Source organism: Gymnoscopelus microlampas, assembly GCF_963454915.1.
Source record: "Gymnoscopelus microlampas genome assembly, chromosome: 1".
In the NCBI taxonomy this organism is placed as follows: domain Eukaryota; kingdom Metazoa; phylum Chordata; class Actinopteri; order Myctophiformes; family Myctophidae; genus Gymnoscopelus; species Gymnoscopelus microlampas.
The window spans coordinates 65,565,479-65,592,559 of record NC_139962.1 but is presented as its reverse complement, the minus strand read 5'-3'; positions in this window follow the sequence as shown (position 1 = coordinate 65,592,559).

The window sequence follows — 27,081 nt, the reverse complement described above, 5'->3', positions numbered from 1 at the left end:
CTGGGAACAAGTTACAGTTAAACGTCACCAAAGTGCTTTTCTCAGCCTGAAAAGGCTATTTTGACCAATGATTTTTTTTAAGAAAATGAGTGTCAGTTATGTCATAAGGAAGGCATTTGGGCCCTTGTAGAGTGCATTGGGATTCTATTTGGGCACTTTTAGGTACAACACACAGTCACTAGCCACTCAGAATGTACTGGGAACAAGTTACAGCTAAATGTCACCAAAGTGCTTCTCTCAGCCTGAAAAGGCTATTTAGACCCATGATATTTTTAAGAAAGTGGGTGTCAGTTTAGTCATAAGGAAGGCCTTTGGCCTCATGTATTGTGGATTGGGCTTCTATTTGGCCACTTTTAGCCAAGTCACACAGTCAGCAGCCACTTAGACTGTACTGGGAACAAGTTACAGTTAAACGTCACCAAAGTGCTTCTCTCAGCCTGAAAAGGCTATTTTGACCAATGATTTTTTTAAGAAAATGAGTGTCAGTTTTGTCATAAGGAAGGCATTTGGGCCCATGTATAGTACATTGGGATTCTTGTTGGGCACTTTTAGGTACAACACACAGTCACCAGCCACTCAGAATGTACTGGGAACAAGTTACAGCCAAATGTCACCAAAGTGCTTTTCTCAGCCTGAAAAGGCTATTTAGACCCATGATATTTTTAAGAAAGTGGGTGTCAGTTTAGTCATAAGGAAGGCCTTTGGGCTCATGTATTGTGGATTGGGCTTCTATTTGGCCACTTTTAACCAAGTCACACAGTCAGCAGCCACTTAGACTGTACTGGGAACAAGTTACAGTGAAACGTTACCGGGAACAAGTTACAGTGAAACGTCACCAAAGTGCTTCTCTCAGCCTGAAAAGGCTATTTTGACCAATGATTTTTTTAAGAAAATGAGTGTCAGTTTTGTCATAAGGAAGGCATTTGGGCCCATGTATAGTGCATTGGGATTCTTGTTGGGCACTTTTAGGTACAACACACAGTCACCAGCCACTCAGAATGTACTGGGAACAAGTTACAGCCAAATGTCACCAAAGTGCTTCACTCAGCCTGGAAAGGCTATTTAGACCCATGATATTTTTAAGAAAGTGGGTGTCAGTTTAGTCATAAGGAAGGCCTTTGGGCTCATGTATTGTGGATTGGGCTTCTATTTGGCCACTTTTAGCCAAGTCACACAGTCAGCAGCCACTTAGACTGTACTGGGAACAAGTTACAGTTAAACGTCACCAAAGTGCTTCTCTCAGCCTGAAAAGGCTATTTTGACCAATGATCTTTTTAAGAAAATAAGTGTCAGTTTTGTCATAAGGAAGGCATTTGGGCCCATGTATAGTGCATTGGGATTCTATTTGGGCACTTTTAGGTACAACACACAGTCACCAGCCACTCAGAATGTACTGGGAACAAGTTACAGCCAAAAGTCACCAAAGTGCTTCACTCAGCCTGAAAAGGCTATTTAGACCCATGATATTTTTAAGAAAGTGGGTGTCAGTTTAGTCATAAGGAAGGCCTTTGGGATCATGTATTGTGGATTGGGCTTCTATTTGGCCACTTTTAACCAAGTCACACAGTCAGCAGCCACTTAGACTGTACTGGGAACAAGTTACAGTGAAACGTTACCGGGAACAAGTTACAGTGAAACGTCACCAAAGTGCTTCTCTCAGCCTGAAAAGGCTATTTTGACCAATGATTTTCTTAAGAAAATGAGTGTCAGTTTTGTCATAAGGAAGGCATTTGGGCCCATGTATAGTGCATTGGGATTCTATTTGGGCACTTTTAGGTCCAACACACAGTCACCAGCCACTCAGAATGTACTGGGAACAAGTTACAGCCAAATGTCACCAAAGTGCTTCTCTCAGCCTGAAAAGGCTATTTAGACCCATGATATTTTTTAAGAAAGTGGGTGTCAGTTTACTCATAAGGAAGGCCTTTGGCCTCATGTATTGTGGATTGGGCTTCTATTTGGCCACTTTTAGCCAAGTCACACAGTCAGCAGCCACTTAGACTGTACTGGGAACAAGTTACAGTTAAACGTCACCAAAGTGCTTCTCTCAGCCTGAAAAGGCTATTTTGACCAATGATTTTTTTAAGAAAATGAGTGTCAGTTTTGTCATAAGGAAGGCATTTGGGCCCATGTATAGTGCATTGGGAATCTATTTGGGCACTTTTAGGTACAACACACAGTCACCAGCCACTCAGAATGTACTGGGAACAAGTTACAGTGAAACGTCACCAAAGTGCTTCTCTCAGCCTGAAAAGGCTATTTAGACCCATGATATTTTTAAGAAAGTGGGTGTCAGTTTAGTCATAAGGAAGGCATTTGGGCCCATGTTTAGTGCATTGGGAATCTATTTGGCCACTTTTAACCAAGTCACACAGTCAGCAGCCACTTAGACTGTACTGGGAACAAGTTACAGTGAAACGTCACCAAAGTGCTTCTCTCAGCCTGAAAAGGCTATTTTGACCAATGATTTTTTTAAGAAAATGAGTGTCAGTTTTGTCATAAGGAAGGCATTTGGGCCCATGTATAGTGCATTGGGATTCTTGTTGGGCACTTTTAGGTACAACACACAGTCACCAGCCACTCAGAATGTACTGGGAACAAGTTACAGCCAAATGTCACCAAAGTGCTTTTCTCAGCCTGAAAAGGCTATTTAGACCCATGATATTTTTAAGAAAGTGGGTGTCAGTTTAGTCATAAGGAAGGCCTTTGGGCTCATGTATTGTGGATTGGGCTTCTATTTGGCCACTTTTAACCAAGTCACACAGTCAGCAGCCACTTAGACTGTACTGGGAACAAGTTACAGTGAAACGTTACCGGGAACAAGTTACAGTGAAACATCACCAAAGTGCTTCTCTCAGCCTGAAAAGGCTATTTTGACCAATGATTTTTTTAAGAAAATGAGTGTCAGTTTTGTCATAAGGAAGGCATTTGGGCCCATGTATAGTGCATTGGGATTCTTGTTGGGCACTTTTAGGTACAACACACAGTCACCAGCCACTCAGAATGTACTGGGAACAAGTTACAGCCAAATGTCACCAAAGTGCTTCACTCAGCCTGGAAAGGCTATTTAGACCCATGATATTTTTAAGAAAGTGGGTGTCAGTTTAGTCATAAGGAAGGCCTTTGGGCTCATGTATTGTGGATTGGGCTTCTATTTGGCCACTTTTAGCCAAGTCACACAGTCAGCAGCCACTTAGACTGTACTGGGAACAAGTTACAGTTAAACGTCACCAAAGTGCTTCTCTCAGCCTGAAAAGGCTATTTTGACCAATGATCTTTTTAAGAAAATAAGTGTCAGTTTTGTCATAAGGAAGGCATTTGGGCCCATGTATAGTGCATTGGGATTCTTGTTGGGCACTTTTAGGTACAACACACAGTCACCAGCCACTCAGAATGTACTGGGAACAAGTTACAGCCAAATGTCACCAAAGTGCTTCACTCAGCCTGAAAAGGCTATTTAGACCCATGATATTTTTAAGAAAGTGGGTGTCAGTTTAGTCATAAGGAAGGCCTTTGGGCGCATGTATTGTGGATTGGGCTTTTATTTGGCCACTTTTAGCCAAGTCACACAGTCAGCTGCCACTTAGACTGTACTGGGAACAAGTTACAGTTAAACGTCACCAAAGTGCTTCTCTCAGCCTGAAAAGGCTATTTTGACCAATGATTTTTTAAAGAAAATGAGTGTCAGTTTTGTCATAAGGAAGGCATTTGGGCCCATGTAGAGTGCATTGGGATTCTATTTGGGCACTTTTAGGTACAACACACATTTGACCAATGATTTTTTAATGAAAATGAGTGTCAGTTTTGTCATAAGGAAGGCATTTGGGCCCATGTAGAGTGCATTGGGATTCTATTTCGGCAATTTTAGGTACAACACACAGTCACCAGCCACTCAGAATGTACTGGGAACAAGTTACAGCCAAATGTCACCAAAGTGCTTTTCTCAGCCTGAAAAGGCTATTTAGACCCATGATATTTTTAAGAAAGTGGGTGTCAGTTTAGTCATAAGGAAGGCCTTTGGGCTCATGTATTGTGGATTGGGCTTCTATTTGGCCACTTTTAACCAAGTCACACAGTCAGCAGCCACTTAGACTGTACTGGGAACAAGTTACAGTGAAACGTTACCGGGAACAAGTTACAGTGAAACGTCACCAAAGTGCTTCTCTCAGCCTGAAAAGGCTATTTTGACCAATGATTTTCTTAAGAAAATGAGTGTCAGTTTTGTCATAAGGAAGGCATTTGGGCCCATGTATAGTGCATTGGGATTCTATTTGGGCACTTTTAGGTCCAACACACAGTCACCAGCCACTCAGAATGTACTGGGAACAAGTTACAGCCAAATGTCACCAAAGTGCTTCTCTCAGCCTGAAAAGGCTATTTAGACCCATGATATTTTTTAAGAAAGTGGGTGTCAGTTTACTCATAAGGAAGGCCTTTGGCCTCATGTATTGTGGATTGGGCTTCTATTTGGCCACTTTTAGCCAAGTCACACAGTCAGCAGCCACTTAGACTGTACTGGGAACAAGTTACAGTTAAACGTCACCAAAGTGCTTCTCTCAGCCTGAAAAGGCTATTTTGACCAATGATTTTTTTAAGAAAATGAGTGTCAGTTTTGTCATAAGGAAGGCATTTGGGCCCATGTATAGTGCATTGGGAATCTATTTGGGCACTTTTAGGTAAACACACAGTCACCAGCCACTCAGAATGTACTGGGAACAAGTTACAGTGAAACGTCACCAAAGTGCTTCTCTCAGCCTGAAAAGGCTATTTAGACCCATGATATTTTTAAGAAAGTGGGTGTCAGTTTAGTCATAAGGAAGGCATTTGGGCCCATGTTTAGTGCATTGGGAATCTATTTGGCCACTTTTAACCAAGTCACACAGTCAGCAGCCACTTAGACTGTACTGGGAACAAGTTACAGTGAAACGTCACCAAAGTGCTTCTCTCAGCCTGAAAAGGCTATTTTGACCAATGATTTTTTTAAGAAAATGAGTGTCAGTTTTGTCATAAGGAAGGCATTTGGGCCCATGTATAGTACATTGGGATTCTTGTTGGGCACTTTTAGGTACAACACACAGTCACCAGCCACTCAGAATGTACTGGGAACAAGTTACAGCCAAATGTCACCAAAGTGCTTTTCTCAGCCTGAAAAGGCTATTTAGACCCATGATATTTTTAAGAAAGTGGGTGTCAGTTTAGTCATAAGGAAGGCCTTTGGGCTCATGTATTGTGGATTGGGCTTCTATTTGGCCACTTTTAACCAAGTCACACAGTCAGCAGCCACTTAGACTGTACTGGGAACAAGTTACAGTGAAACGTTACCGGGAACAAGTTACAGTGAAACGTCACCAAAGTGCTTCTCTCAGCCTGAAAAGGCTATTTTGACCAATGATTTTTTAAAGAAAATGAGTGTCAGTTTTGTCATAAGGAAGGCATTTGGGCCCATGTATAGTGCATTGGGATTCTTGTTGGGCACTTTTAGGTACAACACACAGTCACCAGCCACTCAGAATGTACTGGGAACAAGTTACAGCCAAATGTCACCAAAGTGCTTCACTCAGCCTGGAAAGGCTATTTAGACCCATGATATTTTTAAGAAAGTGGGTGTCAGTTTAGTCATAAGGAAGGCCTTTGGGCTCATGTATTGTGGATTGGGCTTCTATTTGGCCACTTTTAGCCAAGTCACACAGTCAGCAGCCACTTAGACTGTACTGGGAACAAGTTACAGTTAAACGTCACCAAAGTGCTTCTCTCAGCCTGAAAAGGCTATTTTGACCAATGATCTTTTTAAGAAAATAAGTGTCAGTTTTGTCATAAGGAAGGCATTTGGGCCCATGTATAGTGCATTGGGATTCTATTTGGGCACTTTTAGGTACAACACACAGTCACCAGCCACTCAGAATGTACTGGGAACAAGTTACAGCCAAAAGTCACCAAAGTGCTTCACTCAGCCTGAAAAGGCTATTTAGACCCATGATATTTTTAAGAAAGTGGGTGTCAGTTTAGTCATAAGGAAGGCCTTTGGGATCATGTATTGTGGATTGGGCTTCTATTTGGCCACTTTTAGCCAAGTCACACAGTCAGCAGCCACTTAGACTGTACTTGGAACAAGTTACAGTTAAACGTCACCAAAGTGCTTCTCTCAGCCTGAAAAGGCTATTTTGACCAATGATTTTTTTAAAGAAAATGAGTGTCAGTTTTGTCAAAAGGAAGGCATTTGGGCCCATGTATAGTGCATTGGGAATCTATTTGGGCACTTTTAGGTACAACACACAGTCACCAGCCACTCAGAATGTACTGGGAACAAGTTACAGCCAAAAGTCACCAAATTGCTTCTCTCAGCCTGAAAAGGCTATTTAGACCCATGATATTTTTAAGAAAGTGGGTGTCAGTTTAGTCATAAGGAAGGCCTTTGGGCTCATGTATTGTGGATTGGGCTTCTATTTGGCCACTTTTAACCAAGTCACACAGTCAGCAGCCACTTAGACTTTACTGGGAACAAGTTACAGTGAAACGTTACCGGGAACAAGTTACAGTGAAACGTCACCAAAGTGCTTCTCTCAGCCTGAAAAGGCTATTTTGACCAATGATTTTTTTAAGAAAATGAGTGTCAGTTTTGTCATAAGGAAGGCATTTGGGCCCATGTATAGTGCATTGGGATTCTTGTTGGGCACTTTTAGGTACAACACACAGTCACCAGCCACTCAGAATGTACTGGGAACAAGTTACAGCCAAATGTCACCAATGTGCTTCACTCAGCCTGGAAAGGCTATTTAGACCAATGATATTTTTAAGAAAGTGGGTGTCAGTTTAGTCATAAGGAAGGCCTTTGGGCTCATGTATTGTGGATTGGGCTTCTATTTGGCCACTTTTAGCCAAGTCACACAGTCAGCAGCCACTTAGACTGTACTGGGAACAAGTTACAGTTAAACGTCACCAAAGTGCTTCTCTCAGCCTGAAAAGGCTATTTTGACCAATGATCTTTTTAAGAAAATAAGTGTCAGTTTTGTCATAAGGAAGGCATTTGGGCCCATGTATAGTGCATTGGGATTCTATTTGGGCACTTTTAGGTACAACACACAGTCACCAGCCACTCAGAATGTACTGGGAACAAGTTACAGCCAAATGTCACCAAAGTGCTTCACTCAGCCTGAAAAGGCTATATAGACCCATGATATTTTTAAGAAAGTGGGTGTCAGTTTAGTCATAAGGAAGGCCTTTGGGATCATGTATTGTGGATTGGGCTTCTATTTGGCCACTTTTAGCCAAGTCACACAGTCAGCAGCCACTTAGACTGTACTTGGAACAAGTTACAGTTAAACGTCACCAAAGTGCTTCTCTCAGCCTGAAAAGGCTATTTTGACCAATGATTTTTTTAAAGAAAATGAGTGTCAGTTTAGTCATAAGGAAGGCCTTTGGGCTCATGTATTGTGGATTGGGCTTCTATTTGGCCACTTTTAACCAAGTCACACAGTCAGCAGCCACTTAGACTGTACTGGGAACAAGTTACAGTGAAACGTTACCGGGAACAAGTTACAGTGAAACGTCACCAAAGTGCTTCTCTCAGCCTGAAAAGGCTATTTTGACCAATGATTTTCTTAAGAAAATGAGTGTCAGTTTTGTCATAAGGAAGGCATTTGGGCCCATGTATAGTGCATTGGGATTCTATTTGGGCACTTTTAGGTCCAACACACAGTCACCAGCCACTCAGAATGTACTGGGAACAAGTTACAGCCAAATGTCACCAAAGTGCTTCTCTCAGCCTGAAAAGGCTATTTAGACCCATGATATTTTTTAAGAAAGTGGGTGTCAGTTTACTCATAAGGAAGGCCTTTGGCCTCATGTATTGTGGATTGGGCTTCTATTTGGCCACTTTTAGCCAAGTCACACAGTCAGCAGCCACTTAGACTGTACTGGGAACAAGTTACAGTTAAACGTCACCAAAGTGCTTCTCTCAGCCTGAAAAGGCTATTTTGACCAATGATTTTTTTAAGAAAATGAGTGTCAGTTTTGTCATAAGGAAGGCATTTGGGCCCATGTATAGTGCATTGGGAATCTATTTGGGCACTTTTAGGTACAACACACAGTCACCAGCCACTCAGAATGTACTGGGAACAAGTTACAGCCAAAAGTCACCAAAGTGCTTCTCTCAGCCTGAAAAGGCTATTTAGACCCATGATATTTTTAAGAAAGTGGGTGTCAGTTTAGTCATAAGGAAGGCATTTGGGCCCATATTTAGTGCATTGGGAATCTATTTGGCCACTTTTAACCAAGTCACACAGTCAGCAGCCACGTAGACTGTACTGGGAACAAGTTACAGTGAAACGTCACCAAAGTGCTTCTCTCAGCCTGAAAAGGCTATTTTGACCAATGATTTTTTTAAGAAAATGAGTGTCAGTTTTGTCATAAGGAAGGCATTTGGGCCCATGTATAGTGCATTGGGATTCTTGTTGGGCACTTTTAGGTACAACACACAGTCACCAGCCACTCAGAATGTACTGGGAACAAGTTACAGCCAAATGTCACCAAAGTGCTTCACTCAGCCTGGAAAGGCTATTTAGACCCATGATATTTTTAAGAAAGTGGGTGTCAGTTTAGTCATAAGGAAGGCCTTTGGGCTCATGTATTGTGGATTGGGCTTCTATTTGGCCACTTTTAGCCAAGTCACACAGTCAGCAGCCACTTAGACTGTACTGGGAACAAGTTACAGTTAAACGTCACCAAAGTGCTTCTCTCAGCCTGAAAAGGCTATTTTGACCAATGATCTTTTTAAGAAAATAAGTGTCAGTTTTGTCATAAGGAAGGCATTTGGGCCCATGTATAGTGCATTGGGATTCTATTTGGGCACTTTTAGGTACAACACACAGTCACCAGCCACTCAGAATGTACTGGGAACAAGTTACAGCCAAAAGTCACCAAAGTGCTTCACTCAGCCTGAAAAGGCTATTTAGACCCATGATATTTTTAAGAAAGTGGGTGTCAGTTTAGTCATAAGGAAGGCCTTTGGGATCATTTATTGTGGATTGGGCTTCTATTTGGCCACTTTTAGCCAAGTCACACAGTCAGCAGCCACTTAGACTGTACTTGGAACAAGTTACAGTTAAACGTCACCAAAGTGCTTCTCTCAGCCTGAAAAGGCTATTTTGACCAATGATTTTTTTAAAGAAAATGAGTGTCAGTTTTGTCCAAAGGAACGCATTTGGGCCCATGTATAGTGCATTGGGAATCTATTTGGGCACTTTTAGGTACAACACACAGTCACCAGCCACTCAGAATGTACTGGGAACAAGTTACAGCCAAAAGTCACCAAAGTGCTTCTCTCAGCCTGAAAAGGCTATTTAGACCCATGATATTTTTAAGAAAGTGGGTGTCAGTTTAGTCATAAGGAAGGCCTTTGGGCTCATGTATTGTGGATTGGGCTTCTATTTGGCCACTTTTAACCAAGTCACACAGTCAGCAGCCACTTAGACTTTACTGGGAACAAGTTACAGTGAAACGTTACCGGGAACAAGTTACAGTGAAACGTCACCAAAGTGCTTCTCTCAGCCTGAAAAGGCTATTTTGACCAATGATTTTTTTAAGAAAATGAGTGTCAGTTTTGTCATAAGGAAGGCATTTGGGCCCATGTATAGTGCATTGGGATTCTTGTTGGGCACTTTTAGGTACAACACACAGTCACCAGCCACTCAGAATGTACTGGGAACAAGTTACAGCCAAATGTCACCAATGTGCTTCACTCAGCCTGGAAAGGCTATTTAGACCAATGATATTTTTAAGAAAGTGGGTGTCAGTTTAGTCATAAGGAAGGCCTTTGGGCTCATGTATTGTGGATTGGGCTTCTATTTGGCCACTTTTAGCCAAGTCACACAGTCAGCAGCCACTTAGACTGTACTGGGAACAAGTTACAGTTAAACGTCACCAAAGTGCTTCTCTCAGCCTGAAAAGGCTATTTTGACCAATGATCTTTTTAAGAAAATAAGTGTCAGTTTTGTCATAAGGAAGGCATTTGGGCCCATGTATAGTGCATTGGGATTCTATTTGGGCACTTTTAGGTACAACACACAGTCACCAGCCACTCAGAATGTACTGGGAACAAGTTACAGCCAAATGTCACCAAATTGCTTCACTCAGCCTGAAAAGGCTATATAGACCCATGATATTTTTAAGAAAGTGGGTGTCAGTTTAGTCATAAGGAAGGCCTTTGGGATCATGTATTGTGGATTGGGCTTCTATTTGGCCACTTTTAGCCAAGTCACACAGTCAGCAGCCACTTAGACTGTACTTGGAACAAGTTACAGTTAAACGTCACCAAAGTGCTTCTCTCAGCCTGAAAAGGCTATTTTGACCAATGATTTTTTTAAAGAAAATGAGTGTCAGTTTTGTCATAAGGAAGGCATTTGGGCCCATGTATAGTGCATTGGGAATCTATTTGGGCACTTTTAGGTACAACACACAGTCACCAGCCACTCAGAATGTACTGGGAACAAGTTACAGCCAAAAGTCACCAAAGTGCTTCTCTCAGCCTGAAAAGGCTATTTAGACCCATGATATTTTTAAGAAAGTGGGTGTCAGTTTAGTCATAAGGAAGGCCTTTGGGCTCATGTATTGTGGATTGGGCTTCTATTTGGCCACTTTTAACCAAGTCACACAGTCAGCAGCCACTTAGACTGTACTGGGAACAAGTTACAGTGAAACGTCACCAAAGTGCTTCTCTCAGCCTGAAAAGGCTATTTTGACCAATGATTTTTTTAAGAAAATGAGTGTCAGTTTTGTCATAAGGAAGGCATTTGGGCCCATGTATAGTGCATTGGGATTCTATTTGGGCACTTTTAGGTACAACACACAGTCACCAGCCACTCAGAATGTACTGGGAACAAGTTACAGCCAAATGTCACCAAAGTGCTTTTCTCAGCCTGAAAAGGCTATTTAGACCCATGATATTTTTAAGAAAGTGGGTGTCAGTTTAGTCATAAGGAAGGCCTTTGGGCTCATGTATTGTGGATTGGGCTTCTATTTGGCCACTTTTAACCAAGTCACACAGTCAGCAGCCACTTAGACTGTACTGGGAACAAGTTACAGTGAAACGTTACCGGGAACAAGTTACAGTGAAACGTCACCAAAGTGCTTCTCTCAGCCTGAAAAGGCTATTTTAACCAATGATTTTCTTAAGAAAATGAGTGTCAGTTTTGTCATAAGGAAGGCATTTGGGCCCATGTATAGTGCATTGGGATTCTATTTGGGCACTTTTAGGTCCAACACACAGTCACCAGCCACTCAGAATGTACTGGGAACAAGTTACAGCCAAATGTCACCAAAGTGCTTCTCTCAGCCTGAAAAGGCTATTTAGACCCATGATATTTTTTGAGAAAGTGGGTGTCAGTTTACTCATAAGGAAGGCCTTTAGGCTCATGTATTGTGGATTGGGCTTCTATTTGGCCACTTTTAATCAAGTCACACAGTCAGCAGCCACTTAGACTGTACTGGGAACAAGTTACAGTTAAACGTCACCAAAGTGCTTCTCTCAGCCTGAAAAGGCTATTTTGACCAATGATTTTTTTAAACAAAATGAGTGTCAGTTTTGTCATAAGGAAGGCATTTGGGCCCATGTATAGTGCATTGGGAATCTATTTGGGCACTTTTAGGTACAACACACAGTCACCAGTCACTCAGAATGTACTGGGAACAAGTTACAGCCAAAAGTCACCAAAGTGCTTCTCTCAGCCTGAAAAGGCTATTTAGACCCATGATATTTTTAAGAAAGTGGGTGTCAGTTTAGTCATAAGGAAGGCCTTTGGGCTCATGTATTGTGGATTGGGCTTCTATTTGGCCACTTTTAGCCAAGTCACACAGTCAGCAGCCACTTAGACTGTACTGGGAACAAGTTACAGTTAAACGTCACCAAAGTGCTTCTCTCAGCCTGAAAAGGCTATTTTGACCAATGATCTTTTTAAGAAAATAAGTGTCAGTTTTGTCATAAGGAAGGCATTTGGGCCCATGTATAGTGCATTGGGATTCTATTTGGGCACTTTTAGGTACAACACACAGTCACCAGCCACTCAGAATGTACTGGGAACAAGTTACAGCCAAATGTCACCAAAGTGCTTTTCTCAGCCTGAAAAGGCTATTTAGACCCATGATATTTTTAAGAAAGTGGGTGTCAGTTTAGTCATAAGGAAGGCCTTTGGGCTCATGTATTGTGGATTGGGCTTCTATTTGGCCACTTTTAACCAAGTCACACAGTCAGCAGCCACTTAGACTGTACTGGGAACAAGTTACAGTGAAACGTTACCGGGAACAAGTTACAGTGAAACGTCACCAAAGTGCTTCTCTCAGCCTGAAAAGGCTATTTTGACCAATGATTTTTTTAAGAAAATGAGTGTCAGTTTTGTCATAAGGAAGGCATTTGGGCCCATGTATAGTGCATTGGGATTCTTGTTGGGCACTTTTAGGTACAACACACAGTCACCAGCCACTCAGAATGTACTGGGAACAAGTTACAGCCAAAAGTCAACAAAGTGCTTCACTCAGCCTGGAAAGGCTATTTAGACCCATGATATTTTTAAGAAAGTGGGTGTCAGTTTAGTCATAAGGAAGGCCTTTGGGCTCATGTATTGTGGATTGGGCTTCTATTTGGCCACTTTTAGCCAAGTCACACAGTCAGCAGCCACTTAGACTGTACTGGGAACAAGTTACAGTTAAACGTCACCAAAGTGCTTCTCTCAGCCTGAAAAGGCTATTTTGTCCAATGATCTTTTTAAGAAAATAAGTGTCAGTTTTGTCATAAGGAAGGCATTTGGGCCCATGTATAGTGCATTGGGATTCTATTTGGGCACTTTTAGGTACAACACACAGTCACCAGCCACTCAGAATGTACTGGGAACAAGTTACAGCCAAAAGTCACCAAAGTGCTTCACTCAGCCTGAAAAGGCTATTTAGACCCATGATATTTTTAAGAAAGTGGGTGTCAGTTTAGTCATAAGGAAGGCCTTTGGGATCATGTATTGTGGATTGGGCTTCTATTTGGCCACTTTTAGCCAAGTCACACAGTCAGCAGCCACTTAGACTGTACTTGGAACAAGTTACAGTTAAACGTCACCAAAGTGCTTCTCTCAGCCTGAAAAGGCTATTTTGACCAATGATTTTTTTAAAGAAAATGAGTGTCAGTTTTGTCATAAGGAAGGCATTTGGGCCCATGTATAGTGCATTGGGAATCTATTTGGGCACTTTTAGGTACAACACACAGTCACCAGCCACTCAGAATGTACTGGGAACAAGTTACAGCCAAAAGTCACCAAAGTGCTTCTCTCAGCCTGAAAAGGCTATTTAGACCCATGATATTTTTAAGAAAGTGGGTGTCAGTTTAGTCATAAGGAAGGCCTTTGGGCTCATGTATTGTGGATTGGGCTTCTATTTGGCCACTTTTAACCAAGTCACACAGTCAGCAGCCACTTAGACTTTACTGGGAACAAGTTACAGTGAAACGTTACCGGGAACAAGTTACAGTGAAACGTCACCAAAGTGCTTCTCTCAGCCTGAAAAGGCTATTTTGACCAATGATTTTTTTAAGAAAATGAGTGTCAGTTTTGTCATAAGGAAGGCATTTGGGCCCATGTATAGTGCATTGGGATTCTTGTTGGGCACTTTTAGGTACAACACACAGTCACCAGCCACTCAGAATGTACTGGGAACAAGTTACAGCCAAATGTCACCAAAGTGCATCACTCAGCCTGGAAAGGCTATTTAGACCAATGATATTTTTAAGAAAGTGGGTGTCAGTTTAGTCATAAGGAAGGCCTTTGGGCTCATGTATTGTGGATTGGGCTTCTATTTGGCCACTTTTAGCCAAGTCACACAGTCAGCAGCCACTTAGACTGTACTGGGAACAAGTTACAGTTAAACGTCACCAAAGTGCTTCTCTCAGCCTGAAAAGGCTATTTTGACCAATGATCTTTTTAAGAAAATAAGTGTCAGTTTTGTCATAAGGAAGGCATTTGGGCCCATGTATAGTGCATTGGGATTCTATTTGGGCACTTTTAGGTACAACACACAGTCACCAGCCACTCAGAATGTACTGGGAACAAGTTACAGCCAAATGTCACCAAAGTGCTTCACTCAGCCTGAAAAGGCTATATAGACCCATGATATTTTTAAGAAAGTGGGTGTCAGTTTAGTCATAAGGAAGGCCTTTGGGATCATATATTGTGGATTGGGCTTCTATTTGGCCACTTTTAGCCAAGTCACACAGTCAGCAGCCACTTAGACTGTACTTGGAACAAGTTACAGTTAAACGTCACCAAAGTGCTTCTCTCAGCCTGAAAAGGCTATTTTGACCAATGATTTTTTTAAAGAAAATGAATGTCAGTTTTGTCATAAGGAAGGCATTTGGGCCCATGTATAGTGCATTGGGAATCTATTTGGGCACTTTTAGGTACATTACACAGTCACCAGCCACTCAGAATGTACTGGGAACAAGTTACAGCCAAAAGTCACCAAAGTGCTTCTCTCAGCCTGAAAAGGCTATTTAGACCCATGATATTTTTAAGAAAGTGGGTGTCAGTTTGGGCTCATGTATTGTGGATTGGGCTTCTATTTGGCCACTTTTAACCAAGTCACACAGTCAGCAGCCACTTAGACTGTACTGGGAACAAGTTACAGTGAAACGTCACCAAAGTGCTTCTCTCAGCCTGAAAAGGCTATTTTGACCAATGATTTTTTTAAGAAAATGAGTGTCAGTTTTGTCATAAGGAAGGCATTTGGGCCCATGTAGAGTGCATTGGGATTCTATTTCGGCAATTTTAGGTACAACACACAGTCACCAGCCACTCAGAATGTACTGGGAACAAGTTACAGCCAAATGTCACCAAAGTGCTTTTCTCAGCCTGAAAAGGCTATTTAGACCCATGATATTTTTAAGAAAGTGGGTGTCAGTTTAGTCATAAGGAAGGCCTTTGGGCTCATGTATTGTGGATTGGGCTTCTATTTGGCCACTTTTAACCAAGTCACACAGTCAGCAGCCACTTAGACTGTACTGGGAACAAGTTACAGTGAAACGTTACCGGGAACAAGTTACAGTGAAACGTCACCAAAGTGCTTCTCTCAGCCTGAAAAGGCTATTTTGACCAATGATTTTCTTAAGAAAATGAGTGTCAGTTTTGTCATAAGGAAGGCATTTGGGCCCATGTATAGTGCATTGGGATTCTATTTGGGCACTTTTAGGTCCAACACACAGTCACCAGCCACTCAGAATGTACTGGGAACAAGTTACAGCCAAATGTCACCAAAGTGCTTCTCTCAGCCTGAAAAGGCTATTTAGACCCATGATATTTTTTAAGAAAGTGGGTGTCAGTTTACTCATAAGGAAGGCCTTTAGGCTCATGTATTGTGGATTGGGCTTCTATTTGGCCACTTTTAATCAAGTCACACAGTCAGCAGCCACTTAGACTGTACTGGGAACAAGTTACAGTTAAACGTCACCAAAGTGCTTCTCTCAGCCTGAAAAGGCTATTTTGACCAATGATTTTTAAAAAAAAAATGAGTGTCAGTTTTGTCATAAGGAAGGCATTTGGGCCCATGTATAGTGCATTGGGAATCTATTTGGGCACTTTTAGGTACAACACACAGTCACCAGCCACTCAGAATGTACTGGGAACAAGTTACAGCCAAAAGTCACCAAAGTGCTTCTCTCAGCCTGAAAAGGCTATTTAGACCCATGATATTTTTAAGAAAGTGGGTGTCAGTTTAGTCATAAGGAAGGCATTTGGGCCCATGTTTAGTGCATTGGGAATCTATTTGGCCACTTTTAACCAAGTCACACAGTCAGCAGCCACTTAGACTGTACTGGGAACAAGTTACAGTGAAACGTCACCAAAGTGCTTCTCTCAGCCTGAAAAGGCTATTTTGACCAATGATTTTTTTAAGAAAATGAGTGTCAGTTTTGTCATAAGGAAGGCATTTGGGCTCATGTATTGTGGATTGGGCTTCTATTTGGCCACTTTTAACCAAGTCACACAGTCAGCAGCCACTTAGACTGTACTGGGAACAAGTTACAGTGAAACGTTACCGGGAACAAGTTACAGTGAAACGTCACCAAAGTGCTTCTCTCAGCCTGAAAAGGCTATTTTGACCAATGATTTTTTTAAGAAAATGAGTGTCAGTTTTGTCATAAGGAAGGCATTTGGGCCCATGTATAGTGCATTGGGATTCTTGTTGGGCACTTTTAGGTACAACACACAGTCACCAGCCACTCAGAATGTACTGGGAACAAGTTACAGCCAAATGTCACCAAAGTGCTTTTCTCAGCCTGAAAAGGCTATTTAGACCCATGATATTTTTAAGAAAGTGGGTGTCAGTTTAGTCATAAGGAAGGCCTTTGGGCTCATGTATTGTGGATTGGGCTTCTATTTGGCCACTTTTAACCAAGTCACACAGTCAGCAGCCACTTAGACTGTACTGGGAACAAGTTACAGTGAAACGTTACCGGGAACAAGTTACAGTGAAACGTCACCAAAGTGCTTCTCTCAGCCTGAAAAGGCTATTTTGACCAATGATTTTTTTAAGAAAATGAGTGTCAGTTTTGTCATAAGGAAGGCATTTGGGCCCATGTATAGTGCATTGGGATTCTTGTTGGGCACTTTTAGGTACAACAAACAGTCACCAGCCACTCAGAATGTACTGGGAACAAGTTACAGCCAAATGTCACCAAAGTGCTTCACTCAGCCTGGAAAGGCTATTTAGACCCATGATATTTTTAAGAAAGTGGGTGTCAGTTTAGTCATAAGGAAGGCCTTTGGGCTCATGTATTGTGGATTGGGCTTCTATTTGGCCACTTTTAGCCAAGTCACACAGTCAGCAGCCACTTAGACTGTACTGGGAACAAGTTACAGTTAAACGTCACCAAAGTGCTTCTCTCAGCCTGAAAAGGCTATTTTGACCAATGATCTTTTTAAGAAAATAAGTGTCAGTTTTGTCATAAGGAAGGCATTTGGGCCCATGTATAGTGCATTGGGATTCTTGTTGGGCACTTTTAGGTACAACACACAGTCACCAGCCACTCAGAATGTACTGGGAACAAGTTACAGCCAAATGTCACCAAAGTGCTTCACTCAGCCTGAAAAGGCTATTTAGACCCATGATATTTTTAAGAAAGTGGGTGTCAGTTTAGTCATAAGGAAGGCCTTTGGGCGCATGTATTGTGGATTGGGCTTTTATTTGGCCACTTTTAGCCAAGTCACACAGTCAGCTGCCACTTAGACTGTACTGGGAACAAGTTACAGTTAAACGTCACCAAAGTGCTTCTCTCAGCCTGAAAAGGCTATTTTGTCCAATGATCTTTTTAAGAAAATAAGTGTCAGTTTTGTCATAAGGAAGGCATTTGGGCCCATGTATAGTGCATTGGGATTCTATTTGGGCACTTTTAGGTACAACACACAGTCACCAGCCACTCAGAATGTACTGGGAACAAGTTACAGCCAAAAGTCACCAAAGTGCTTCACTCAGCCTGAAAAGGCTATTTAGACCCATGATATTTTTAAGAAAGTGGGTGTCAGTTTAGTCATAAGGAAGGCCTTTGGGATCATGTATTGTGGATTGGGCTTCTATTTGGCCACTTTTAGCCAAGTCACACAGTCAGCAGCCACTTAGACTGTACTTGGAACAAGTTACAGTTAAACGTCACCAAAGTGCTTCTCTCAGCCTGAAAAGGCTATTTTGACCAATGATTTTTTTAAAGAAAATGAGTGTCAGTTTTGTCATAAGGAAGGCATTTGGGCCCATGTATAGTGCATTGGGAATCTATTTGGGCACTTTTAGGTACAACACACAGTCACCAGCCACTCAGAATGTACTGGGAACAAGTTACAGCCAAAAGTCACCAAAGTGCTTCTCTCAGCCTGAAAAGGCTATTTAGACCCATGATATTTTTAAGAAAGTGGGTGTCAGTTTAGTCATAAGGAAGGCCTTTGGGCTCATGTATTGTGGATTGGGCTTCTATTTGGCCACTTTTAACCAAGTCACACAGTCAGCAGCCACTTAGACTTTACTGGGAACAAGTTACAGTGAAACGTTACCGGGAACAAGTTACAGTGAAACGTCACCAAAGTGCTTCTCTCAGCCTGAAAAGGCTATTTTGACCAATGATTTTTTTAAGAAAATGAGTGTCAGTTTTGTCATAAGGAAGGCATTTGGGCCCATGTATAGTGCATTGGGATTCTTGTTGGGCACTTTTAGGTACAACACACAGTCACCAGCCACTCAGAATGTACTGGGAACAAGTTACAGCCAAATGTCACCAAAGTGCATCACTCAGCCTGGAAAGGCTATTTAGACCAATGATATTTTTAAGAAAGTGGGTGTCAGTTTAGTCATAAGGAAGGCCTTTGGGCTCATGTATTGTGGATTGGGCTTCTATTTGGCCACTTTTAGCCAAGTCACACAGTCAGCAGCCACTTAGACTGTACTGGGAACAAGTTACAGTTAAACGTCACCAAAGTGCTTCTCTCAGCCTGAAAAGGCTATTTTGACCAATGATCTTTTTAAGAAAATAAGTGTCAGTTTTGTCATAAGGAAGGCATTTGGGCCCATGTATAGTGCATTGGGATTCTATTTGGGCACTTTTAGGTACAACACACAGTCACCAGCCACTCAGAATGTACTGGGAACAAGTTACAGCCAAATGTCACCAAAGTGCTTCACTCAGCCTGAAAAGGCTATATAGACCCATGATATTTTTAAGAAAGTGGGTGTCAGTTTAGTCATAAGGAAGGCCTTTGGGATCATATATTGTGGATTGGGCTTCTATTTGGCCACTTTTAGCCAAGTCACACAGTCAGCAGCCACTTAGACTGTACTTGGAACAAGTTACAGTTAAACGTCACCAAAGTGCTTCTCTCAGCCTGAAAAGGCTATTTTGACCAATGATTTTTTTAAAGAAAATGAATGTCAGTTTTGTCATAAGGAAGGCATTTGGGCCCATGTATAGTGCATTGGGAATCTATTTGGGCACTTTTAGGTACATTACACAGTCACCAGCCACTCAGAATGTACTGGGAACAAGTTACAGCCAAAAGTCACCAAAGTGCTTCTCTCAGCCTGAAAAGGCTATTTAGACCCATGATATTTTTAAGAAAGTGGGTGTCAGTTTGGGCTCATGTATTGTGGATTGGGCTTCTATTTGGCCACTTTTAACCAAGTCACACAGTCAGCAGCCACTTAGACTGTACTGGGAACAAGTTACAGTGAAACGTCACCAAAGTGCTTCTCTCAGCCTGAAAAGGCTATTTTGACCAATGATTTTTTTAAGAAAATGAGTGTCAGTTTTGTCATAAGGAAGGCATTTGGGCCCATGTAGAGTGCATTGGGATTCTATTTCGGCAATTTTAGGTACAACACACAGTCACCAGCCACTCAGAATGTACTGGGAACAAGTTACAGCCAAATGTCACCAAAGTGCTTTTCTCAGCCTGAAAAGGCTATTTAGACCCATGATATTTTTAAGAAAGTGGGTGTCAGTTTAGTCATAAGGAAGGCCTTTGGGCTCATGTATTGTGGATTGGGCTTCTATTTGGCCACTTTTAACCAAGTCACACAGTCAGCAGCCACTTAGACTGTACTGGGAACAAGTTACAGTGAAACGTTACCGGGAACAAGTTACAGTGAAACGTCACCAAAGTGCTTCTCTCAGCCTGAAAAGGCTATTTTGACCAATGATTTTCTTAAGAAAATGAGTGTCAGTTTTGTCATAAGGAAGGCATTTGGGCCCATGTATAGTGCATTGGGATTCTATTTGGGCACTTTTAGGTCCAACACACAGTCACCAGCCACTCAGAATGTACTGGGAACAAGTTACAGCCAAATGTCACCAAAGTGCTTCTCTCAGCCTGAAAAGGCTATTTAGACCCATGATATTTTTTAAGAAAGTGGGTGTCAGTTTACTCATAAGGAAGGCCTTTAGGCTCATGTATTGTGGATTGGGCTTCTATTTGGCCACTTTTAATCAAGTCACACAGTCAGCAGCCACTTAGACTGTACTGGGAACAAGTTACAGTTAAACGTCACCAAAGTGCTTCTCTCAGCCTGAAAAGGCTATTTTGACCAATGATTTTTAAAAAAAAAATGAGTGTCAGTTTTGTCATAAGGAAGGCATTTGGGCCCATGTATAGTGCATTGGGAATCTATTTGGGCACTTTTAGGTACAACACACAGTCACCAGCCACTCAGAATGTACTGGGAACAAGTTACAGCCAAAAGTCACCAAAGTGCTTCTCTCAGCCTGAAAAGGCTATTTAGACCCATGATATTTTTAAGAAAGTGGGTGTCAGTTTAGTCATAAGGAAGGCATTTGGGCCCATGTTTAGTGCATTGGGAATCTATTTGGCCACTTTTAACCAAGTCACACAGTCAGCAGCCACTTAGACTGTACTGGGAACAAGTTACAGTGAAACGTCACCAAAGTGCTTCTCTCAGCCTGAAAAGGCTATTTTGACCAATGATTTTTTTAAGAAAATGAGTGTCAGTTTTGTCATAAGGAAGGCATTTGGGCTCATGTATTGTGGATTGGGCTTCTATTTGGCCACTTTTAACCAAGTCACACAGTCAGCAGCCACTTAGACTGTACTGGGAACAAGTTACAGTGAAACGTTACCGGGAACAAGTTACAGTGAAACGTCACCAAAGTGCTTCTCTCAGCCTGAAAAGGCTATTTTGACCAATGATTTTTTTAAGAAAATGAGTGTCAGTTTTGTCATAAGGAAGGCATTTGGGCCCATGTATAGTGCATTGGGATTCTTGTTGGGCACTTTTAGGTACAACACACAGTCACCAGCCACTCAGAATGTACTGGGAACAAGTTACAGCCAAATGTCACCAAAGTGCTTTTCTCAGCCTGAAAAGGCTATTTAGACCCATGATATTTTTAAGAAAGTGGGTGTCAGTTTAGTCATAAGGAAGGCCTTTGGGCTCATGTATTGTGGATTGGGCTTCTATTTGGCCACTTTTAACCAAGTCACACAGTCAGCAGCCACTTAGACTGTACTGGGAACAAGTTACAGTGAAACGTTACCGGGAACAAGTTACAGTGAAACGTCACCAAAGTGCTTCTCTCAGCCTGAAAAGGCTATTTTGACCAATGATTTTTTTAAGAAAATGAGTGTCAGTTTTGTCATAAGGAAGGCATTTGGGCCCATGTATAGTGCATTGGGATTCTTGTTGGGCACTTTTAGGTACAACAAACAGTCACCAGCCACTCAGAATGTACTGGGAACAAGTTACAGCCAAATGTCACCAAAGTGCTTCACTCAGCCTGGAAAGGCTATTTAGACCCATGATATTTTTAAGAAAGTGGGTGTCAGTTTAGTCATAAGGAAGGCCTTTGGGCTCATGTATTGTGGATTGGGCTTCTATTTGGCCACTTTTAGCCAAGTCACACAGTCAGCAGCCACTTAGACTGTACTGGGAACAAGTTACAGTTAAACGTCACCAAAGTGCTTCTCTCAGCCTGAAAAGGCTATTTTGACCAATGATCTTTTTAAGAAAATAAGTGTCAGTTTTGTCATAAGGAAGGCATTTGGGCCCATGTATAGTGCATTGGGATTCTTGTTGGGCACTTTTAGGTACAACACACAGTCACCAGCCACTCAGAATGTACTGGGAACAAGTTACAGCCAAATGTCACCAAAGTGCTTCACTCAGCCTGAAAAGGCTATTTAGACCCATGATATTTTTAAGAAAGTGGGTGTCAGTTTAGTCATAAGGAAGGCCTTTGGGCGCATGTATTGTGGATTGGGCTTTTATTTGGCCACTTTTAGCCAAGTCACACAGTCAGCTGCCACTTAGACTGTACTGGGAACAAGTTACAGTTAAACGTCACCAAAGTGCTTCTCTCAGCCTGAAAAGGCTATTTTGACCAATGATTTTTTAAAGAAAATGAGTGTCAGTTTTGTCATAAGGAAGGCATTTGGGCCCATGTAGAGTGCATTGGGATTCTATTTGGGCACTTTTAGGTACAACACACATTTGACCAATGATTTTTTAATGAAAATGAGTGTCAGTTTTGTCATAAGGAAGGCATTTGGGCCCATGTAGAGTGCATTGGGATTCTATTTCGGCAATTTTAGGTACAACACACAGTCACCAGCCACTCAGAATGTACTGGGAACAAGTTACAGCCAAATGTCACCAAAGTGCTTTTCTCAGCCTGAAAAGGCTATTTAGACCCATGATATTTTTAAGAAAGTGGGTGTCAGTTTAGTCATAAGGAAGGCCTTTGGGCTCATGTATTGTGGATTGGGCTTCTATTTGGCCACTTTTAACCAAGTCACACAGTCAGCAGCCACTTAGACTGTACTGGGAACAAGTTACAGTGAAACGTTACCGGGAACAAGTTACAGTGAAACGTCACCAAAGTGCTTCTCTCAGCCTGAAAAGGCTATTTTGACCAATGATTTTCTTAAGAAAATGAGTGTCAGTTTTGTCATAAGGAAGGCATTTGGGCCCATGTATAGTGCATTGGGATTCTATTTGGGCACTTTTAGGTCCAACACACAGTCACCAGCCACTCAGAATGTACTGGGAACAAGTTACAGCCAAATGTCACCAAAGTGCTTCTCTCAGCCTGAAAAGGCTATTTAGACCCATGATATTTTTTAAGAAAGTGGGTGTCAGTTTACTCATAAGGAAGGCCTTTAGGCTCATGTATTGTGGATTGGGCTTCTATTTGGCCACTTTTAATCAAGTCACACAGTCAGCAGCCAGTTAGACTGTACTGGGAACAAGTTACAGTTAAACGTCACCAAAGTGCTTCTCTCAGCCTGAAAAGGCTATTTTGACCAATGATTTTTTTAAAGAAAATGAGTGTCAGTTTTGTCATAAGGAAGGCATTTGGGCCCATGTATAGTGCATTGGGAATCTATTTGGGCACTTTTAGGTACAACACACAGTCACCAGCCACTCAGAATGTACTGGGAACAAGTTACAGCCAAAAGTCACCAAAGTGCTTCTCTCAGCCTGAAAAGGCTATTTAGACCCATGATATTTTTAAAAAAGTGGGTGTCAGTTTAGTCATAAGGAAGGCATTTGGGCCCATGTTTAGTGCATTGGGAATCTATTTGGCCACTTTTAACCAAGTCACACAGTCAGCAGCCACTTAGACTGTACTGGGAACAAGTTACAGTTAAACGTCACCAAAGTGCTTCTCTCAGCCTGAAAAGGCTATTTTGACCAATGATTTTTTTAAGAAAATGAGTGTCAGTTTTGTCATAAGGAAGGCATTTGGGCCCATGTAGAGTGCATTGGGATTCTATTTCGGCAATTTTAGGTACAACACACAGTCACCAGCCACTCAGAATGTACTGGGAACAAGTTACAGCCAAATGTCACCAAAGTGCTTTTCTCAGCCTGAAAAGGCTATTTAGACCCATGATATTTTTAAGAAAGTGGGTGTCAGTTTAGTCATAAGGAAGGCCTTTGGGCTCATGTATTGTGGATTGGGCTTCTATTTGGCCACTTTTAACCAAGTCACACAGTCAGCAGCCACTTAGACTGTACTGGGAACAAGTTACAGTGAAACGTTACCGGGAACAAGTTACAGTGAAACGTCACCAAAGTGCTTCTCTCAGCCTGAAAAGGCTATTTTGACCAATGATTTTCTTAAGAAAATGAGTGTCAGTTTTGTCATAAGGAAGGCATTTGGGCCCATGTATAGTGCATTGGGATTCTATTTGGGCACTTTTAGGTCCAACACACAGTCACCAGCCACTCAGAATGTACTGGGAACAAGTTACAGCCAAATGTCACCAAAGTGCTTCTCTCAGCCTGAAAAGGCTATTTAGACCCATGATATTTTTTAAGAAAGTGGGTGTCAGTTTACTCATAAGGAAGGCCTTTAGGCTCATGTATTGTGGATTGGGCTTCTATTTGGCCACTTTTAATCAAGTCACACAGTCAGCAGCCACTTAGACTGTACTGGGAACAAGTTACAGTTAAACGTCACCAAAGTGCTTCTCTCAGCCTGAAAAGGCTATTTTGACCAATGATTTTTTTTAAAAAAATGAGTGTCAGTTTTGTCATAAGGAAGGCATTTGGGCCCATGTATAGTGCATTGGGAATCTATTTGGGCACTTTTAGGTACAACACACAGTCACCAGCCACTCAGAATGTACTGGGAACAAGTTACAGCCAAAAGTCACCAAAGTGCTTCTCTCAGCCTGAAAAGGCTATTTAGACCCATGATATTTTTAAGAAAGTGGGTGTCAGTTTAGTCATAAGGAAGGCATTTGGGCCCATGTTTAGTGCATTGGGAATCTATTTGGCCACTTTTAACCAAGTCACACAGTCAGCAGCCACTTAGACTGTACTGGGAACAAGTTACAGTGAAACGTCACCAAAGTGCTTCTCTCAGCCTGAAAAGGCTATTTTGACCAATGATTTTTTTAAGAAAATGAGTGTCAGTTTTGTCATAAGGAAGGCATTTGGGCTCATGTATTGTGGATTGGGCTTCTATTTGGCCACTTTTAACCAAGTCACACAGTCAGCAGCCACTTAGACTGTACTGGGAACAAGTTACAGTGAAACGTTACCGGGAACAAGTTACAGTGAAACGTCACCAAAGTGCTTCTCTCAGCCTGAAAAGGCTATTTTGACCAATGATTTTTTTAAGAAAATGAGTGTCAGTTTTGTCATAAGGAAGGCATTTGGGCCCATGTATAGTGCATTGGGATTCTTGTTGGGCACTTTTAGGTACAACACACAGTCACCAGCCACTCAGAATGTACTGGGAACAAGTTACAGCCAAATGTCACCAAAGTGCTTTTCTCAGCCTGAAAAGGCTATTTAGACCCATGATATTTTTAAGAAAGTGGGTGTCAGTTTAGTCATAAGGAAGGCCTTTGGGCTCATGTATTGTGGATTGGGCTTCTATTTGGCCACTTTTAACCAAGTCACACAGTCAGCAGCCACTTAGACTGTACTGGGAACAAGTTACAGTGAAACGTTACCGGGAACAAGTTACAGTGAAACGTCACCAAAGTGCTTCTCTCAGCCTGAAAAGGCTATTTTGACCAATGATTTTTTTAAGAAAATGAGTGTCAGTTTTGTCATAAGGAAGGCATTTGGGCCCATGTATAGTGCATTGGGATTCTTGTTGGGCACTTTTAGGTACAACACACAGTCACCAGCCACTCAGAATGTACTGGGAACAAGTTACAGCCAAATGTCACCAAAGTGCTTCACTCAGCCTGGAAAGGCTATTTAGACCCATGATATTTTTAAGAAAGTGGGTGTCAGTTTAGTCATAAGGAAGGCCTTTGGGCTCATGTATTGTGGATTGGGCTTCTATTTGGCCACTTTTAGCCAAGTCACACAGTCAGCAGCCACTTAGACTGTACTGGGAACAAGTTACAGTTAAACGTCACCAAAGTGCTTCTCTCAGCCTGAAAAGGCTATTTTGACCAATGATCTTTTTAAGAAAATAAGTGTCAGTTTTGTCATAAGGAAGGCATTTGGGCCCATGTATAGTGCATTGGGATTCTTGTTGGGCACTTTTAGGTACAACACACAGTCACCAGCCACTCAGAATGTACTGGGAACAAGTTACAGCCAAATGTCACCAAAGTGCTTCACTCAGCCTGAAAAGGCTATTTAGACCCATGATATTTTTAAGAAAGTGGGTGTCAGTTTAGTCATAAGGAAGGCCTTTGGGCGCAAGTATTGTGGATTGGGCTTTTATTTGGCCACTTTTAGCCAAGTCACACAGTCAGCTGCCACTTAGACTGTACTGGGAACAAGTTACAGTTAAACGTCACCAAAGTGCTTCTCTCAGCCTGAAAAGGCTATTTTGACCAATGATTTTTTAAAGAAAATGAGTGTCAGTTTTGTCATAAGGAAGGCATTTGGGCCCATGTAGAGTGCATTGGGATTCTATTTGGGCACTTTTAGGTACAACACACATTTGACCAATGATTTTTTAATGAAAATGAGTGTCAGTTTTGTCATAAGGAAGGCATTTGGGCCCATGTAGAGTGCATTGGGATTCTATTTCGGCAATTTTAGGTACAACACACAGTCACCAGCCACTCAGAATGTACTGGGAACAAGTTACAGCCAAATGTCACCAAAGTGCTTTTCTCAGCCTGAAAAGGCTATTTAGACCCATGATATTTTTAAGAAAGTGGGTGTCAGTTTAGTCATAAGGAAGGCCTTTGGGCTCATGTATTGTGGATTGGGCTTCTATTTGGCCACTTTTAACCAAGTCACACAGTCAGCAGCCACTTAGACTGTACTGGGAACAAGTTACAGTGAAACGTTACCGGGAACAAGTTACAGTGAAACGTCACCAAAGTGCTTCTCTCAGCCTGAAAAGGCTATTTTGACCAATGATTTTCTTAAGAAAATGAGTGTCAGTTTTGTCATAAGGAAGGCATTTGGGCCCATGTATAGTGCATTGGGATTCTATTTGGGCACTTTTAGGTCCAACACACAGTCACCAGCCACTCAGAATGTACTGGGAACAAGTTACAGCCAAATGTCACCAAAGTGCTTCTCTCAGCCTGAAAAGGCTATTTAGACCCATGATATTTTTTAAGAAAGTGGGTGTCAGTTTACTCATAAGGAAGGCCTTTAGGCTCATGTATTGTGGATTGGGCTTCTATTTGGCCACTTTTAATCAAGTCACACAGTCAGCAGCCAGTTAGACTGTACTGGGAACAAGTTACAGTTAAACGTCACCAAAGTGCTTCTCTCAGCCTGAAAAGGCTATTTTGACCAATGATTTTTTTAAAGAAAATGAGTGTCAGTTTTGTCATAAGGAAGGCATTTGGGCCCATGTATAGTGCATTGGGAATCTATTTGGGCACTTTTAGGTACAACACACAGTCACCAGCCACTCAGAATGTACTGGGAACAAGTTACAGCCAAAAGTCACCAAAGTGCTTCTCTCAGCCTGAAAAGGCTATTTAGACCCATGATATTTTTAAGAAAGTGGGTGTCAGTTTAGTCATAAGGAAGGCATTTGGGCCCATGTTTAGTGCATTGGGAATCTATTTGGCCACTTTTAACCAAGTCACACAGTCAGCAGCCACTTAGACTGTACTG